This window comes from Schistocerca americana, chromosome 8 (assembly GCF_021461395.2).
Source record: "Schistocerca americana isolate TAMUIC-IGC-003095 chromosome 8, iqSchAmer2.1, whole genome shotgun sequence".
Lineage (NCBI taxonomy): Eukaryota > Metazoa > Arthropoda > Insecta > Orthoptera > Acrididae > Schistocerca > Schistocerca americana.
In genome coordinates this window covers 144,532,113-144,545,924 of record NC_060126.1, presented here as the reverse complement: position 1 = coordinate 144,545,924, position 13,812 = coordinate 144,532,113, and the positions used below count along the sequence as shown (strand labels likewise).

The 13,812-nt window shown below is 46.0% G+C and overlaps 2 non-coding genes across 2 annotated transcripts; both read left to right on the top strand.

The window, feature by feature from the left end:
- Positions 1–10,664: 10,664 nt before the first annotated feature.
- On the top strand, positions 10,665–10,737 carry Trnak-cuu. Its single transcript has one exon. It is a non-coding gene; the product is annotated as a tRNA-Lys (tRNA).
- A 2,945-nt stretch (positions 10,738–13,682) lies between these two features.
- Positions 13,683–13,754, top strand: Trnaa-cgc. Its single transcript has one exon. It is a non-coding gene; the product is annotated as a tRNA-Ala (tRNA).
- The last annotated feature ends 58 nt before the right edge of the window (positions 13,755–13,812 follow it).

Below are 13,812 nucleotides of genomic sequence, written 5' to 3'. Positions count from 1 at the left end.
AGAGCTAACAAGGCTGGCCTTGATGCAGCCACAGAGGCATAAGAAAAGTCGTCGCTCGGAACACGGAAGTCTTGATAGATGTCGCCCAGTCTTGAAACCCGCGCAAGCCGCTATAAAATGATCAAGTGGTTTGCCAAACTGTTGTCATTAATGTACTATACTCGAGCTCTCTGAGAATTCTTCTGGGAACCCACTATAAAACTTCACCAGAGCGCCTTTCACTCTGAAGCGGACTTCCCCAGGCAGTTATAAACACTGGTTTCCCTCCCATATCTCATATCCTTTGAGGATATGGACAGCACTAAAGACACGTGCGCTGATTTGAAACTTCCTAGCGGATCAGAACTTTATTTCGGCCTGAGACTCAGCCCTTTGCCTTTCGGGGATAAGTGCTTTACCGATGGAGCTATCAAAGTACTGCTCAACCCCCGCAAGTCACTTCCTCTGTCTTCGACAGTCCAAACTTGGAAGATAGGAGGGAGATACTGGCGGCCATAAAGCTGTGAGAGCAGGTTGTGAGTCGTGCTACCGAGTAATCGCTTGATATGGAATTAGTATACTGCTTGTCAAATTTGCTTCTAGAGCCTCAATTTGTTTTCAAACTCACTAAATTACTTACCCCCCCTGCGGGTCCGGGGATTAGAATAGGCCCGCGGTATTCCTGCCTGTCGTAAGAGGCGACTAAAAGGAGTCCATCCCCCTCACGGGGGTAGTTCGCGCCTGCGTCCGGAGACGGACGGTTCCACGACCTATCATCGTGGTCTTTTTGGTTTTTTACTTCTCGTTTCTTCCTTCCTTTTGTTGGTTCCTTTCTTTGCTCTTCTCCACCTCACTGTCTTCCTTACTCTTTCCCTTGCCTTCTCCTTGCCTTCTCATTGCCTTCTTCTCCTTGCCTTCTCATTGCCTTCTTCTCCTTGCCTTCTCATTGCCTTCTTCTCCTTGCCTTCTCATTGCCTTCTTCTCCTTGCCTTCTCATTGCCTTCTTCTCCTTGCCTTCTCATTGCCTTCTTCTCCTTGCCTTCTCATTGCCTTCTTCTCCTTGCCTTCTCATTGCCTTCTTCTCCTTGCCTTCTCATTGCCTTTTTCTCCTCGCCTTCTCATTGCCTTCTTCTCCTTGCCTTTTCATTGCCTTCTTCCCTTTGCTTTCTCATTGCCTGCTTCTCCTTGCCTTCTCTGGTCTCCGCCTCGGCGTTTGAGACAGTCTGTCCTCTTTCTCCCTCTCTCTCTTCTTTTTCCTCTTCTTCCTTCCTCCCTGTGCGTGCCTGAAGGCCGACCCACGCGTTCGCACGCGTAGCCGGTGACGGGGTAACGCGTAAGTCCCCGCCCTGGGTAGACATGTAAGGCACGCGCGTACCCCCTGGTAAAGGCCAGGCCCGGGGAGGGGTGATTGCCTGAGCTGATACCTTCTGACCATGCCGATTGGTCCCTCCGTCTGTTTCTCGGGAGGTGTGACCTGAGGTGTAAACATTCACCTAAGGCGGGAGTGCCCTCTGAGAGGGTCCCCACAAGGAAGGAGCGCGCCATCGGAGACGCTGGCAATCATGGGGGATTCCTCCGCAATGGATTCTACTCCATCTCTTACGACTTCGACCCAAAAACGGAAACGTGACCAGCCAACAGTGACAAAAGTACTACCGCCTGCCCCACAGTTCCTCGTAGTTTCTCGAACTGAGGACGGAAAGGATTTTTCCTCTGTCAACCCTTTCGTTATTCAGAAGGGCGTAGATGCCATAGCCGGATCTGTCAAATCCTGTACCAGGTTGCGTAACGGCACCTTATTACTAGAAACTGAGAATGCCTTTCAGGCACAAAAACTGCTTCGGGCCACCCTCCTGTACACGTTCCCTGTCCGGGTGGAGGCCCACCGAACTTTGAATTCGTCTCGTGGTGTGGTCTATACTGGCTCCCTCGACGGATTGACTGACGAGGAGCTTCAATCATTCCTCGCTGAGCAGGGCGTGACGGCTGTCCAAAGGGTCATGAAAAAGGTCAACAATGACCTTGTACCGACCCGGACAATTTTCTTGACCTTCGATAGTGTTAAGCTGCCATCGCGCATCAAGGCGGGCTACGAGGTTATTTCTGTTCGCCCCTATATCCCGACACCTACGCGCTGCTACCAGTGTCAGCGTTTCAATCACACTCGACAGTCTTGTTCCAATGCGGCTAAATGTGTCACCTGTGGCAGGGATGCCCATGAGGGTGACTGTCCACCTCCGTCTCCTCGTTGTGTGAACTGTCAGGGTGACCATGCCGCATCCTCCCGCGACTGTCCTGTCTATAAGGAAGAACGCTGTATCCAGGAAATTCGGGTCAAAGAGAAAGTGTCCACCTCGGCTGCTCGCAAGCTATTGGCTAGTAGGAAGCCCACGCTGCTCCCAGCGGGGAAATACAGTACTGTCCTCGCCTCTCCTCGGACTACCCGGGAGGTAGCAACCCAGACATGCGATCTGACCTTCAGCACCACGGTCGTCCGTTCGGCCAGTGCTAAGATCGCGCGGTCGACGTCTCCTCTTCCTCCCATCACCCCACAGACACGAGCACCTTCTTCAGCTTCTGCTAAGACGAAGACACCGAAGTCAGATGCACGGGCCTTCAAGAAGGAACCATCCCGTGCAGACTTCCTCCGTACCTCGACCTCACAGCCTTCGACCGGTACTTCCACTACACGTCCTTCCAAAAAGGCGCATAGGAAGCACAGTTCTCCTTCCCCGCCACGGCGCATTTCTTCTCTTGCGCCACCCAGCGGCTGCCGCCCAGGCCGTCATCCGTTTCGCCTGGCCGCACCGCTGGTCGCCGTACATCTGGCCGTTCACTGGCGGAGGAAGCTCCCCCTCCCGGCCATCCTCCCGAGATGGCCGATGACCCTATAGACCCAATGGACGATGACTGTCCGCCTACTGATAGCGGCGGCAGTGCTCGCTCGAAGCCAGGCCCTAAGCGGCCTTCGAGGTGACCACTTCTCTCATCTTTCTTTTCTTACGATGGCACTTATTCACTGGAATATTCGCAGCATTCGCTCCAACCGAGAAGACTTAAAGTTGCTTCTCCGCTTGCACCGTCCGCTTGTCGTAGCCCTCCAGGAAACGAAGCTACGCCCATGCGATCAAATTGCCTTGGCACACTACACCTCTGTGCGTTTTGACCTACCCCCTGTGGTAGGTATCCCAGCTCATGGAGGGGTTATGTTGCTGGTCCGGGATGATATTTACTACGATCCCATCACGTTGCACACCGGCCTGCAGGCAGTTGCCATCCGCATTACTCTCCCCACTTTTACGTTTTCCTTTTGTACCGTTTACACTCCATCGTCATCTGCCGTTACCAGGGCAGACGTGATGCAACTTATTGCTCAGCTACCTGCACCATTTTTGTTAACTGGAGACTTCAATGCCCACCATCCCCTTTGGGGCTCTCCAGCATCCTGCCCGAGGGGCTCCTTGTTAGCAGACCTTTTCAACCAGCTCGATCTTGTCTGCCTCAATACTGGCGCCCCTACTTTTCTTTCGGACACATCTCACACCTATTCCCATTTAGACCTCTCTATATGTACTCCCCAACTTGCACGCCGGTTTGAGTGGTATGCACTTTCTGATACATATTCGAGCGACCACTTCCCATGTGTTATCCATCTCCTGCAGCATACCCCCTCTCCGTGCTTCTCTAATTGGACCATCTCCAAGGCAGACTGGGGGCTCTTCTCTTCCAGGGCGACCTTTCAGGATCAAACCTTTACAAGCTGCGATCGTCAGGTCGCACACCTCACGGAAGTCATTCTCGCTGCTGCTGAATATTCCATCCCTCACCCTCCTTCTTCTCCACGTCGCGTACCGGTCCCCTGGTGGACCGCAGCATGTAGAGACGCTTTACGTGCTCGTCGACGTGCTTTACGCACTTTTAAACGCCACCCTACAGTGGCGAATTGTATCAATTATAAACGATTACGTGCTCAGTGTCGTCGTATTATCAAAGAAAGCAAGAAAGCCAGCTGGGCTGCTTTCACAAGCACCTTCAACAGTTTTACTCCTTCTTCTGTTGTCTGGGGTAGCCTGCGCCGGCTATCTGGCACTAAGGTCCACTCACCAGTTTCTGGCTTGAAGGTCGCGAATGACGTCCTTGTGGCCCCTGAGGCTGTCTCCAATGCCTTCGGCCGCTTTTTCGCGGAGGTTTCGAGCTCCGCTCATTACCACCCTGCCTTCCTCCCCCGCAAACAGGCAGAGGAGGCTAGGCCACTTAACTTCCGCTCCTCGAATTGTGAAAGTTATAATGCCCCATTCACCATGCGGGAACTCGAAAACGCACTTGGCCGATCACGGTCCTCTGCTCCAGGGCCAGATTCTATTCATATTCAGATGCTGAAGAACCTTTCTCCTGCGGGTAAAGGTTTTCTTCTTCGTACATACAATCGCATCTGGATTGAGGGACATGTTCCCGCATGCTGGCGCGAGTCTATTGTTGTCCCGATTCCTAAGCCGGGGAAGGACAAGCACTTGCCTTCCAGTTATCGACCTATCTCGCTTGCCAGCTGTGTCTGTAAAGTGATGGAGCGAATGGTTAACTCTCGATTGGTTTGGCTGCTCGAGTCTCGACGCCTACTTACCAATGTACAATGTGGATTTCGTAGGCGCCGCTCTGCTGTTGACCATCTGGTTACCTTGTCGACCTTCATTATGAATAACTTCTTGCGGAAGCGCCCGACCGCGGCTGTGTTCTTTGATTTGGAGAAGGCTTACGACACCTGTTGGAAGGCGGGCATCCTCCGCACCATGCATACATGGGGCCTTCGCGGTCGCCTCCCTCTTTTTATTCGTTCCTTTTTAATGGATCGACAGTTCAGGGTACGTGTGGGTTCTGTCCTGTCCGACACCTTTCGCCAGGAGAATGGGGTGCCACAGGGCTCAGTTTTGAGCGTCGCTCTCTTCGCCATCGCGATCAATCCAATAATGGATTGCCTCCCAGCTGATGTATCAGGCTCCCTTTTCGTGGATGATTTTACCATCTATTGCAGCGCGCAGTGTACACGTGTCCTGGAGCGCTGTCTTCAGCGTTCTCTTGACCGTCTTTACTCCTGGAGTGTCGCCAATGGCTTCCGTTTTTCTGCCGAGAAGACGGTCTGTATTAACTTCTGGCGATACAAAGAGTTTCTCCCACCGTCCTTAAGACTCGGTCCCGTTGCTCTCCCAATCGTGGAGACAACCAAATTTTTAGGCCTTACATTTGACAGGAAACTTAGCTGGTCTCCACATGTGTCATATTTGGCCGCCCGTTGTACCCGTTCTTTAAATGTCCTCCGTGTTCTCAGTGGTCTGTCGTGGGGAGCGGATCGAACCGTCCTACTTCGTCTATATCGGTCGATCGTCCGCTCCAAGCTGGATTATGGGAGCTTCGTATACTCCTCTGCACGGCCATCCATCTTACGCCGCCTCAACTCCATACAACATCGGGGTTTACGACTTGCAATCGGAGCATTTTATACCAGTCCCGTAGAGAGTCTTCATGCTGACGCTGGCGAATTGCCACTCACCTACCGGCGCGATATACTGCTTTGTCGGTATGCCTGTCGGCTACTGTCAATGCCCGACCATCCGTCTTATCGTTCCTTTTTTGACGACTCTCTTGACCGTCAATACGGGTTGTATGTCTCTGCCCTGCTACCCCCTGGCGTTCGCTTTCGTCGCCTCCTTCAACACCTTACTTTTTCCCTCCCTGCAACCTTTCGAGTGGGCGAGAGCCGCACGCCACCTTGGCTCCAGGCTCAGGTCCGCGTTCACCTTGACCTCAGCTCGCTCCCAAAAGAGGTCACTCCCGGTTCGGTCTACCACTCCCGTTTTTTGGAACTTCGTTCGAAGTTCATCGACATGACTTTCATTTATACAGATGGCTCTAAGACCAATGACGGGGTCGGGTGTTCCTTTATTGTCGAGGCACAAAGTTTCAAATACCGGCTCCACGGCCATTGTTCGGTCTTCACAGCTGAGCTCTTTGTCCTCTACCAGGCTGTTCTTTACATCTGCCGCCACCGACATTCTGCTTATGTCATCTGCTCAGATTCCCTGAGCGCCATCCAGAGCCTCAGTGATCCGTACCCGGTTCACCCTTTCGTACACCGGATCCAACGCTCTCTTCAGCAGCTGGTGGACGTCGGCTCTCCAGTTAGCTTTATGTGGGTTCCGGGCCATGTCGGTATCCCTGGGAACGAAGCTGCAGATGCCGCGGCCAAGGCTGCGGTCCTCCAGCCTCGAACAGCTTCTTGTTGCGTCCCTTCGTCCGATTTTAGCAGGGTGATTTGTCGGCGCATCTTATCTCTGTGGCATGCCGATTGGGCTGCACTTACCGACAACAAGCTTCGGGCCTTAAAACCTCTTCCCGTGGCTTGGACGTCCTCCTCACGCCCTTCTCGGCGGGAGGAGGTCGTTTTAGCCCGGTTAAGAATTGGACACTGCCGGTTCAGCCATCGCCATCTGCTGACGGCTGCGCCGGCGCCGTTCTGCCCATGTGGGCACTTGCTGACGGTTAGACACATTTTAATGTCCTGTCCAGATCTTAACACACTGCGCCTCGATCTTAACCTGCCAAATACTTTCGATGCCATTTTAGCGGATGACCCACGAGCAGCTGCTCGTGTTCTTCGTTTTATCAATTTGACACACCTCGCTAAGGACATTTGATGATGCTGTTTTTTAATCCTATGCCTGTCCGTCTGTCTTTTATCGTTTTTTCCCTTTTAGTTGTTGTGGTCAACTTGTGCCTTGCGGTGCATTCTTAGAGTAGTCAGGGCGCTAATGACCATTGAAGTTGTGCGCCCTAAAACCACAACAAAAAAAAAAATAAATAAATTACTTACATTTAAGAATTAACGTACTGGATCTTGTCGTCGTCCTTCCTTGGATAAATTTTGGCGGACGCCTGCGTGACTCGTTAAGGACACGTCGAACAGTTCGGTCCAAGCTGCGAGTACCCCAACACTGCTTGTTTACACAACGTAGGTCACACGTTATAGTGACTCCCCAGAAAGGCCGTTATTCATCTAACAATTTTTAGGAAGATAAACTACGAATTGGGCGCAGGTTTCAAATGTGTTGTGCCTGTATGTAATAATTTAGTGTACGGGTGAGGAGTGCAGTAAGAGAATAATTCTACTGAAAACACCGCACTGTAAATCCAATACTCGATCAGATGTGCATAGGGCGGTTCGTGACAGTAACTTCTGCTGTGATGGTCAGCAGAAAAATTGAATAAAATATTAAAAATGCCTATAGAGTTATGGTAAATTACATAATGTTCGCAAATTGAACGCGATATGCGTGAAATAGAAAGCTTGCAGCCTGTCGGCATTGCAGGTTTTGCCTTACGGTGGTGAGATGTGGTTTTTCAAAGCGCAAACCATTCAAAAACTGAAGCTCGCTCAACTAACTATTGGGACACTGTTAGGAAAGTGAAATGGAGATAAGTGGGACATAATTACACTCTAAGAAATAGCGACGTGACACGAAGAATTTATCCAAAGGCAACGGAAATCTATGGATATGATGTACATGTCCACGCAAACAAATGATTATGATGTCAGAAAATTTGGATAATTTATTCAAGAGAAAGAGCTTGACACATTCAGTAACACGTTGGTAAATCTCTGACCCTTTTGCAGGGTATTAATTGATGGAAGTATTGCACGTCCTCCTGGGGGATATCGTGCCAAATTAGGCACAATCGGCACTTAAGATCATCAAAATCCCGAGCTGGTTGGAGGGCCATACCCACAACACTCCATACGATCTTGCTGGCTGGACTAGAGTTTGGTGAGTACGAAGACAAACAGAAACTCTCGAATATTTTCGACTTAGCGCTGTGCTGTAAGAGTGCCGCGGATGACAAGCAAAGGACACCTACTATGAAATGAAATGGCATCCCAGACCATCACTCCTGGTTGTTGGGCCATATGGCAGGCTAAGGTCAGATTATCCCACGGTGTCCAGGCACATCTTTTCTTGTTATCGGGACTTAACACTGAAGATAATTCTACTCCAGTCAATGAGATTCCTGGCTGACTGTTCCCTACACCATTGCAAACGGTCATGTAGGTGTGCCGAGGTCATGGTAATCGGCGCAAGGCACGCTTGAGATCACCCCCGTTTCTGTGAGCCGCCTTTTAGTGGTCCTTGTGACCAATTAAGCACATCGGATCAGTGATAATGATGAATCCTGAGCTCTGAGTGCCTCTCTGACCATTGCTCGGTACTTGGGTTCTGTCAGCTCACTAGGTCGATCGCTTCCTTCGTGACGCTGTGTTCGACCATGGTTCGCCCATCGTCGAATGGTGGCATCGCTCCTATTCATTGGCGAGCGATTCGCGTTACTCTAACCGGCTTCTTTCAGATCAACTTAGCGTCCTCCCTCAAATGTTGACATCTGCGTATATTGTTCATGCGCCTGACTGCTGAGCATAGTTATTGTTCAACTGACGACACGTAATGAACTTCGCGTAGACTTTACGGCCTGGTGTCGACATGTCTCCTTATGTACTTTACATGTACTAATGAAGTACGTATCCTTTTAGGTATCAAAGAAATGAGTTCTAAACTATCAGTCGTTTGACATGCAATGCTTTTTGTGTTGTCCTGGTATATTTAGTTCTGGAATCAACACGTTTTCGAAAGCACCGAATCAGTTACGTTAAAATGACAATTTTATAAATTTTGTCCCCTGTTGGATAAATTTCAGCAGGCACCTTTATAGGTGAATTAAAGCCGCTGTTTGTTGTTGGCTGAACAGATTCCTGCAGAACACATTTTCATTAGCCACATCATCTGCTCACGACAATACATGTTCCTTGTGTGGGCGGTTGTTCCTGTATAGTGACACTTCAGATGGATGCAAGATGTTGACTATCCAGCGCTACATTGTGGTAAATATGTTCTAGTTGGATTTTGCGTTGTGTTAACACTGATTTATTTTGCATAGGTTATTATCGTAATTGTACACAATTGCACCTAGAACATTTAGTAAGTTTATTATTTTTTTCAGAAATATTCTTTTAATAAAGCAAGAAATAAATATTAAAGAGCTACAAGAAAGAGATCATTAAAAACGGTTGTTGTGTCGGCTGACTAGATACAGCTCGCGATGCTACTCTATCGTTCGCAAGCCTCTTCATCTCTAAATAACAACTGCAACTTGCATCTTTTTGAACCATCTTACTATATTCATCTTTTGGCTTCCCTCTAAGACTTTTACCCTGACACTTCCCTCTAGTACTCGGAATGTGTCCTATCAACCGGTCTCTCCTTTTAGTCAAATTGTGCCACAAATTTCTTGTCTCCTCAATTCTGTTCAGTACCTCCACATTAACTGTGCAATCTACCCATGTAATTTTCAGCATTATTCTGTAGCACCAAATTTCACAAGCCTATGTGCTCATCATGTGTAAACTGTTCATCGTCCATGTTTCACTTCCATACGTGGTTACACTCAGGAAAGATACCTTCAGAAAAAACTTCCTAACCCTTAAATCTATATTACATGCTAACAAATTTTTTCTTCTTCAGAAAATCTTTTCTTGCCATTGCTGGTCTACATTTTATATCCTCACTACTCAGCCATCATCTGTTCATCAATTAATTTGCTGCCCAAATAGCAAAACTCACCTGTTACTTTCAGTGTCTCAGTTCCTAGTCTGATTCTGTTAGTATCATCTAAATTAGGTATTCCGACTACATCCCATTACCTTTGATGCACTTAAGTTATCTTACAACCTCTTCTCTACCGTTATCCTTTCCGCACAGATATAATGGAGAATAATTGATTTAGGTAATTGTTCACTGTGTTGCTTTGTTGGTGATTGCGCACTTCTGATGAGGATCCTGGGAATTAAACAGACGCAAATCTTTCTATAATCGTATGTAATTAATATAATTTTTGTAGAATTTGCTACCTAGTACCCACTTCATCATCTGTACGCACGAAGGTGCAAGATAACATGTTTCTCTCTTCTTATGACTGGTCTGTGACTACCAAAGAACTTTTGCTCAAGTACATTCAAGCGAGTTTTGGCGATAATGTTGTCATCGTCAGCGGTTTTTTTATAAATTTTTTTTCTATTCGTTGTAGGTATTGACATTATCTGCGTCCAGTGTTGTCTTCCACCGAAAATGAAGTGCTGGTCTCAGTTTGTTTGAAACAAATCGTAGAGTAAGTCGAGATCAACACATGGCATGCTGTATGAGGAATCACGGCATAACAACAGTGTTGTGCCATATAAGGAAAAGACAAAGGAAAAGAATAAAAGGCCGCTGATGATGGCAAATTATCGCGAAAACTGGTACCGATACATGGATAATGAAGTGTTTGCATCGAAGCGGATTCATAAGTCGCATTTTGTATTCTCGTTTTTTCTGGATGTATTTTTATGAGCACCGAAACCTCAAGTTAGCCTTTACTGTCAATCACGTCCTGTTCGCCTATATGTATATGTGCACCTGCATAAATCGTCCAACATTTTATTTAGATACGATGTGACAATCATTAACGTTTCCTATAATTGTTTTGACCTTTTTCAAGCACGGACCAATGTTTATAAATTTATCTAAATTGTTACTTACTGTGTCGTAGACCCTAAAGTCCCGTAGGTAATGCTATGTCAGTACTACAGGGATGCGCTTCTGATGTGCGCCCGGCTAGCTCAGTCGGTAGAGCATGAGACTCTTAATCTCAGGGTCGTGGGTTCGAGCCCCACGTTGGGCGTGATATTTTTAAAAGTTGCAAATGTAGTATTGGTGCTTTTATCAGCGCTTCACCACAGTGGTTCGCTGAAGGTATGACGCGCTGAGCAGAGAAAGCCGCTGCATCGATTTCACACATGGCGGTTTGCCAGCTGGACCGCTTGGCAAGAACCGTTAGCTTTACGCCTGACACAGAAGCAGTGCTGCCACTTTGCTCTTGCTAGCAGCAATCTGGAAACGTAGTGAGGTACCTCTAAGCAGCCTCATCACACATTGCTCTTTTTATATTGGGAAGCATCCCACATACCTTCCTACTTTCTATGGTCCAATACCTACGGTGAACGCAGTTCTTCGCTTCATACAAATATTGTAGCTCTTTTCAAGTACGAACCGTAACTCATTTTGAATTGTGTACTTTGCGCGTCTTTACTGCTTTTTGCAACGTTTCATGCGGCTTACCATACTGAATAACAGGAAACCGAATTTTCATTCCTGCCACAGTAAGTATGTGCTAACCTTCCACTTAGGGGAAAAATCTGTTGTTAACAGTCTGTAACAGTGGATTTACTTTCAATGATAACTAGGTATCAACAGAGTCAACTTGATAAGTGACGTTTGTGTTTTCAAGCTGCACGAATTGTTACATCAGCAAAGAAAAATTATTAAATTTGCCCAAAATATTAAAGTTACAATCGGGTATAAGGAAGCTTTTTAATACTGATTGAAAGGGATGGTCAATATGATTAGCACGAAATATGGATTAAAGATGAACAAGGCAAAGACGGCGATAAATGGTAGTAGAAAGAGGATTGACCACTTAATCAACATGCAAACTGGAAACGCCTTAGCAATGAAAGAAATTAAAGAATTCTGTCTAAGAAGCAAGATTACAATAGATAGCCGAAGGGAGTATCAGAAGTAAACTGGCAAAACTGAAAGCTTTCTTCAGTAAACAGAGCTCTAATGCAGATATAATGGTACGAAAATGAGAAAGTTGTTGAAATGTGCCTCAGGAATTTGTAACTGAAACATGGATCACTGAAAACCCGACGAACGAAATGCAAGCATTTGATATGTGGCCCTATCGGGAGAGGATGTAGTACAACATCAAATATTCAAAAGACGGATTGCTTAAAAAAAAATTAAGAGGCATCGTGATATCCAAAAGTTACAAAGTGATTACTGAAAGCGTTTTAGTTCTAACAGGAAATCTGGGGAAGTGGCCAGTTTCAGAACCCAATTACGGTAGCTGAAATTCCTTCAGAGAACAGACAGCAGTAGTTGTATGTGCGTCATTCACTTTCTGGATGTTACTGTTAGAACGAGACCATCTGGCGATGACCGACATCCTCACTGTAAATACCAGGTGCTCCTCGTCATCGTCATAGGAAAGTCAGCACTCCCTGTAGTGAGCAACATTTTCTTAATAGCTGATGTGTGTAGTTCCATGTGTAGTCTCGCACCAACAGCTCTGTTTTCGTAATACTCATATTGTGACGTCCTTGGCCAAATCAAACCCGTGTAAATCACATTCAAAGGTAAACCTGCCCAACATCATAATCGTACTGGTGTCCCTCTCAACGACATTTGTGAACACTTTCCAGATTGAATCTTTCATTCTGCAGAAGTTTGTGCACAGCTTTGAAACTCTGAAACGGTATACCGTACCGGATCCCCGAACCTTGCAGACGCTCTTTCAAAACGTAAAGGCAAAACACTATTTTCTTTATTTTATTTGTCAGTTTGGTTTAATAATTGTCTGAAGTATCTCGATGTAATCGTAACAAGCTCCACCATCTGTCTGTCTCTCGGAGAAGTAGTTCTGTAAAGGTTTTTTTTCTGTATTTTTGGTCCGTGCTAGGTTGTAACTTTATTTCTTATTACTTTCATGAAACACTTTCTTAAACTCCCAGATAACTTAGAAAAAGTAGAATATGTAGTATAAAATATGTGTAAAAATTGTCGAAGAGAACTAAATTGGGTAGGCCAAAGAATTAATTATTGTTAAGAGTAGAGTAATGTAGTACACCGAAAGAATTTGTCACTATGGATTGTAGAACATAAAACCGTAACTCAGACGGAGGTATACTGCCACTAAATTTACAAATCCACTGCAATAATTCAGCTATGTTCAAAGATATGTCAAGTACAGTTTCTAAGCGACTGTTTTCGTACTTCTGATGTAAGTAATTTCAACGAAACTACTTTCTGTTAATCATTTTGTTTACGCGTTATTAACCATTATTAGGAATAAAAGGACAATTTTGATAATTTATTAATATTGACACATGCAATATTTGAAGCTGTTTCCCGAAAATGTTCCTGATAATATGTAAAAGTCCTTTGCTGCCCCATATTAGGCTGTCATCAGTTGTTTAGTATAATTTATATTAATGCAAATGATGTTTAGTGTATGATTAGTAATGTAGTTACTGCAATGTGTGTGTGTGAATTATTATTATTATTATTATTATTATTATTATTAGTAGTAGTAGTAGTAGTAGTAGTAGTAAAAATATTATTATGCCATACTCTCGCTATGTTATGCAGTGTTGTATGATATTACATCATTAATAACACGTATATCAACCTTCCAATAATCATCGAGATTTTTGTTTCTATTTTCAGTTTCTTATTTTGTACATGTAAAAATAAAATACTACTACTTTGTGTACTTAGACATATTTATTGTGGACCCGATGCTGAAGGCCATTTATCCAAGTTAGAAGGGTAATTAAATAGGGGATGTACATGTCTGCTCATAAAAGTAAAGAACACTTTTATTTATGTGTGTAGTGGAAGGATTAACACCTTTCTGACAATTAGCATAACGACGCGCCCTCTAAAAACACGCAAGACGACTACGCCGCGTCATTCATAACATCACAGACTAGATATAAGAACTTGATTACGTGATGTTTAGTCAAGAGCTGTAAGAAGTGCGTAAAAGGCAGTAGCTAGCAGATTGGGGGTGTAACTCAGTGGTAGAGTGTCTGCTTCGCATGCAGAAAGTCCTGGGTTCAAATCCCAGCTCCTCCAAAAATTTTTGCTTCCACGATCGGTCAGCTTGTTCAATCAGGAGACTCGCCATCCCCGT